General features: G+C 40.6%; 1 protein-coding gene across 1 annotated transcript in view; it reads left to right on the top strand.

The window, feature by feature from the left end:
* Nucleotides 1-6,069, top strand: part of ARHGEF9 (Cdc42 guanine nucleotide exchange factor 9) — a 310,381-nt gene that overhangs the window by 240,310 nt on the left and 64,002 nt on the right. The window lies entirely within an intron of this gene.

The raw sequence follows: 6,069 nt of genomic DNA, 5'->3' as shown, positions 1-6,069 counted from the left end.
CTGATCTTCATATATGAAGGTACTTTTATAATGATGATTATAGTAAATGGGAAAATACACCTACTAGTGGCTTCTAAAGGAGCTCTGGTGATGTAGTGGTTAAGGCCTTTGGCTGCTAACCAGGAGGTCGGTGGTGCAAATCCACCAGCTTCTCCATGAGAGGTAGATGAGGCAATCTATTGCCATAGATTTACAGCCTTGGAAACCCAATGGGAGTCACTATGAGTCAGAATCAACTTGGTTGCAGTCGGTCGCCCCCTCCCGAGTGGTTTCTAATTATGTGACTCCTTTTAATATTTATAATCCTCTCTCTTTCCCTGATATTTTTCTTTTGAAAATTCTAGATAAGACTGTTTTCTTTCCTTTTATCTCCTGGGATTGCTGTCTCTACCCTTCTGTGTCTCAACCCTTTTGTGTCTCATTGCCTTGTCATTTTAGTTATGAATGTGTTTTGTTATTTTCTTCCTGAGAATTTAAGAGCATGGATGGGCCTTAGGGCCAAAATAGGGGCTACCCATATCCATTTTATAGTGAGCTCTGGGACCTTGGGCAAACTTTTTTGGCCTATTACTCAGTGCCGTTGAGTTGATTCAACTCATAGCAAACCCTCCTTGGGTTTCCGAGATGGTATCTCTATAGAAGTAGATTGCCCAGCCTTCCTTCTGAGGAGTGGCTGGTGGGTTTGAACCGCCAGCCTTCTGGTTAGCAGTCAAGTGCCTTAGACACTATGCTACCAGAGCTCCCAAGCTATTGATATTATTTATATATATATACAGAGTTACTAATCATTCATTCAGGAATTTTTTATTGGGAGGCAATTTGCATGGTGGTTAAATGCACAGACTTTAGAGCCAGGCAGCCTGAATTAAAAAAAAAAAAAAAAAAAAAAAACCTCTGCCATTTAGTAGCTTTTATCTCTGGGCCAATTTAACTGCTCTGTCTTTATGGTTCATCATCAGATGGGATTATAACAGTACCTACCTTGTTGTTTGGATTATTTGAGGTAATTAATGCAAAGCATTTAGAATAGTGCCTGGCATATAATATATGCTATGTAAGTGTCCACTGTTGTTGTTTTGCTGTTTTGTAGGTATTATTAAATACCCACTCACAAAACTAGAATACAGAGGTTAGAAAGATAAATCCTGTCTCATTCCCATGTGCCCTCCCTGAGATCTAGAGAGAAAACTGTTGTGGGCCAGACTAGGGAAGAATAATCAGAGCCTCCTCTAAAGGGACAGGAAGGACCTTACTGATAACCAAGTAAGGGAGGCTACAGTCATGAACAGATTGCATTCCCAGATTGCATCATCTGTCAATTGTACAAGGTGTTCTGCAGAATTTTACTATATCTCGTCAATATCCTGTGAGGCTAAATGGAAACAACTGAGGGCTCTTTTAGTTATATAATGTCAAAAATGGGGTAAGTGCCATGCTGTAGCTATGAGCTAGGGCCAGGTCCAGGGCACCTGACTGCAGACTTTGAGGACAGTGCTCGATAGATAGATGGTGGCCATCAAGTCAGCTCTACCTCATGACGACCTTATGGACTACAGATCAAAACAGTGACCAATCCTGCATCATCCTCACACTTGCCAGCATATTTTAGTTCATCATTGCAGCTATTGTGCTAATCCATGTCAGCAAGGGTTTCTCTCGCCTTCATTGGCCCCCTGCCTCACCAAACATGATATCCTCCTCCCTAGCAATTGATCATTCCTGGTGATGTGTCCAAAGGAAGCCAGTCAGTGTTCTGATGTGATCCATAAAGTTTTCACTGGCTGATTTTTAGAAGCAGATCACCAGCCCTTTATTCCTAGTCTGTCTTAGTCTGGAAGCTCTTCTGAAATCTGTCCACCATGGGTAAACCTGTGGTATTTGAAATATTGATGGCATAGTTTACAGCACCATAGCTACATGCAAGCCACCACAGTACAATAAACTGACATACAGGTGGTGGGGAGAAGTACTTCCTTAATATCCTCTAAGTTGAATGAGTGAAAAGGAAAAGGAGGAATGCTGGACACCTATTGGAAAAAGTAATCCCCAATTAGACAGGGAAGCTGTAATGATCCAAAAGCATCTATTTTGAGCATCTACTCACCACATCTCTGTAGAGGTTCTCAGACCACTGTTAACAAGTAGCCACAGACAACCAGGACTCAGGAAAGCTTTGTCCCTTTGCCATGTGCAGAAACCAAGCAGAAAGATCTCTGGGGCTTTATCAGCTGTCCTTCTCTGGGAAATCCCCAAGAAAGACAAGACAGGAAAGTGCAGTGCTAGGCACAACCTAAAAGCATAGACAAAACTAAAAGCTATGAAACAGAGTTGCTCCATCTCATCAACATGGTAGCTAAGTTTCAAATGGGTAAGAACCTTCTTAGTACTAGAGTTCAAAGAAGAGGCACTATTTAGGCTTTCACTGGAGAATGCTGTCTGGGAAGGCTTCTTTGGAGTGCAAGAATGTAAAAGTGACCTTGAAGGTTGGGAAGGATTGGTATAGGAGGTGTGGTTGGGCAGGAAGGACATATTGTATAAGCCCAAGTAAAATCCATGATCTAATGTGCCTAAAAGATTATGTAGGATTTCCAGGGACAGTGTCATAACTACATAAATTGAAAAATATTCAGAGTTACCCTTGCTTTGGTTTATTTTTAGTCACAATGTTCAGTTTATTTTGAAAGTTTAAAGAGGTAGTGAGACTTGTCAAAACTGCATTTAAAGGGCTACAAAACACTGGCTTGTAAACAATAAAGCCCAGTATCATATTTGACAGATCTGACACATGACCTGAAAACATGTTTAGACTAGACTTGCAGACATCCTGTAAGCTAAGGTTGAATTTCTAATTAAACTTGAGGAAATTGGGGCTCAGAGAGGTTAACTGGCCAAGACCACACAGGTGGTAGGTTAAAACAGCTGAACTTCAAATTCAGAACTCAGAATCAGGGCTTTGGACTCTACCTCACATTCTTTCCATTGTTCTATGCTGCTCTATAGCCTTAGCTATCCTTTCTGATTGGATTTTCTGAAACAGTGGGTCATTCCTAATCATTCTTATCGTATGTTTTTCTTGGTTTGGCCTATGACTAATCTGATACCTGAAAAATAACATTCAACCTTCTGGGGAGCCAGGAAGAGCAGAATTATTAAGAATTCTAATAACACACCTCTCTAGCCCTATTCCCCCATCACCAAGGCAGAGATTTTCTAGTTCCTTGTCATGTTTAAATACCTTAAAGACATTATAGGAAGTTCAGTTGATGTTTTTAAATGTACCTTCTTGATCATGCATATGCTTTCCATTTTTAGAAACTGGCAAAGGTGTTCAAGGCTGACATGACTATGACACACCAACTTAGAAAGGATGGGATTAGCTGACTGAAGTTAGAGTTTGAAGCTGCCTATGTTCTAGCCAAATGAGCACCCACCTGTTAGCTGTGTGGTTTAGTCTTTGCTTCCTAGTTTTTCGCATGACATGTATTATGAGGCAGAATCCAAAACCTTTATAAATTCAAACTAGATTACTTCCATCTTCTCTCCCCATCTTGTACTGCTTTTGTAGTTCAATTAACCTGACAGGTCTCATTTTTGTATGTGACTCAAAAAACATGCCTGAGAGTTCCAGAAAGATGGTGGAATAGGCAGACAAGCTACACAGACCCTCTACAACAAAGCAATGAGAAACCAATTGAAACCAATACAAAAGACAATCCTGGAACCCTGAGCTTTGAAAGGAAGGATAAAGAATGGATTAAGTATGAACTAATAGAAGGAACTGAATCAAACAGTGAATAAGAAGACAAATGGAGCAGAGGACTGACAGCTGTCCTGAGGACACAGCCATTTTTAATATTTCCTTGTAGCAACCTAAGAATCAGCTCTGCTCACCAAGCACTGCATAGACAAGGACTGCATTGGTGCCTGACAACCGGAAAGGAAAACGGCTAAGAAGGAGACAGACAGACCTGTGGACTGCTACTGGCTGTTCTAAGGCCTTAGCCATTTCGAATATTTGGCAGCAGTGGGCACGTCCATTTTGAATATATGTAAGTGGTGTTCTTACCTTGACAGCAACTTAAGAATAGGCTCTGTTTGCCAAGGACAGCACAGGCAACCACACAGGAGGCTGACAACTAGAAAGTTTCAATATTCCTGTTGTTACTCTTATACCTCATACCCTCTTGGTGAACAGAGGTGTGGCCATCCTCTAGCTCTACCCACCTTCTTGACCAGCAGGAACTCCATCCTGGTCTGTACCCTGACAGAGCCTGGGCACCAGGCCTTGCCCCCTACAGTTTTGTGTTTATTTCTTTTGTTTTTAAATTATTCTTTTTATTTTTCTCCTTACTTTTTTTTCCCTTCTTTCCCATCCCTGTCTCTTCTTTTTCATTTCCTGTTTTCTCTTCTCTTTTCCTGATTCCCTTCTTTTTTTCTTTCTTCTGGTTTTCCCATCACTTGTTTTTTCTTTTCAAGTTTCCTCATCTTTTCTTTACTGTTATTTTCACTCTTGCTCTTTTCTCTCATTGCTCCCTCCACAAATATTGATTGGGGATTTTTTTTCCCTCTCTTTTTCTAATTATCTTTCTTTTATCCTTTTCAAATATATTTTGAAATTTTTTCAACTCATTTATTGCATTTTGTGTGATTGTTCTTGTTTATGTGGTTCACATTTTTTGTATACTTCCAATTTTTTAGCAGAATTTTTCCTAACTGAGTGGGAGACAGCAACTGTTCTCACATAACCCAACCATACCTGCACCACCTGCAGCCCCACCCACTGAGTGAGGAACACAACTTGCCTTTGCACCAACTGACCAATGATAGATGGTGGCCAATACCAGCTCAACTCACCTTCAAGTGCTCTTTATGAACAGCTAACACAGATCTGTGCACAGACTCTCATTCTCAGTCACCCACCAGAAGACAGGTGGTGAGAGCCCAAGTGCTGACAACTAATGAATAGAGGAGCACAGTACCTTGTTCATATTTTGTTTTTATCTAAACAAAATAAAGGAAAAAATATCTTACACAAATCACACCAACATATACAACCTCAAATAAACATCAATACAGCAACACTACAATGTCTTGGAGACAACAGACCATCATAGTGCACACAAAAAAGCAAAATGAAGTAGTAGAAACAAGGGACCAGGATACAAACCTAGAAAACATCCCTGAGGAAGAAGCACCATTGGAATGCCCTGATAAGGAATTCAAAATAATTATACTTGGTTACTTTCAATGCATTGAGAGACAGATCAAGAAAAACATTGACAAAGAAAAATACAGACAAAACTCTAGAATAATTCAGGAAAACAATACAGGAAACAACTGACAAAATAAAAAAAAAATGAGAAATGATACAAAAACAACAAATAGAAATTCAGAAGATTAATACTAAGATTTCAGAAATAGATAATGAATTGAATGGGGAAAGGAGTAGAATTGAATCAATGGAAGACAGAATTAATGAGATTGAAGACAAATACCTCAATATAACTTTGTTAAGGCATCAATCAGACAAAACACCAAAACAAAATGAAGAAAGTCTAATATTCACGTAGGATATCATCAACAGGAATAACATACGTGTAATTAGGATTCCTGTTGTTACTCTTATACCCCATATGGTATCTCTTGGTGAACAGAGGTGTGGCCATCCTCTAGCTCTACCATACTTCTTCCCCAGCAGGAATTCCATCCTGGTCTGTACCCTGAAAGAGCCTGGGTGCCAGAATACCATACGTGTAATTAGAATTCAGCCGCAGGGATCCAGGTGAGGAGAGGAACTCAGGCACGCCCAAAGCAGTAGGGCGGGAGAGCAGGAAAAAGGGGGTTAAAGCCAGGAACCCAGACAGAGGAGCAGTCATCAACAGGGATCCAGGTGAGGAGAGGTAAATCAGGCACACCCAAAGCAGGAGGGTGGGAGAGCAGGAGAAAGAGGATTAAAAACCAAGAACCTGGACAGAGGAGCAGTTAGCCACAGGGATCCATGTGAGGAGAGGAACTCAGGCACGCCCAAAGCAGCAGTGCAGGAAAGCAGGAAAAAGGGTATTAAAAGCC

This window comes from Orycteropus afer, unplaced genomic scaffold (assembly GCF_000298275.1).
Source record: "Orycteropus afer afer isolate SDZICR_OR568_19922 unplaced genomic scaffold, OryAfe1.0 scaffold00680, whole genome shotgun sequence".
NCBI lineage: Eukaryota > Metazoa > Chordata > Mammalia > Tubulidentata > Orycteropodidae > Orycteropus > Orycteropus afer.
The sequence above is the reverse complement of the archived record's forward strand: the minus strand, read 5'-3'. Positions and strand labels throughout refer to the sequence as shown.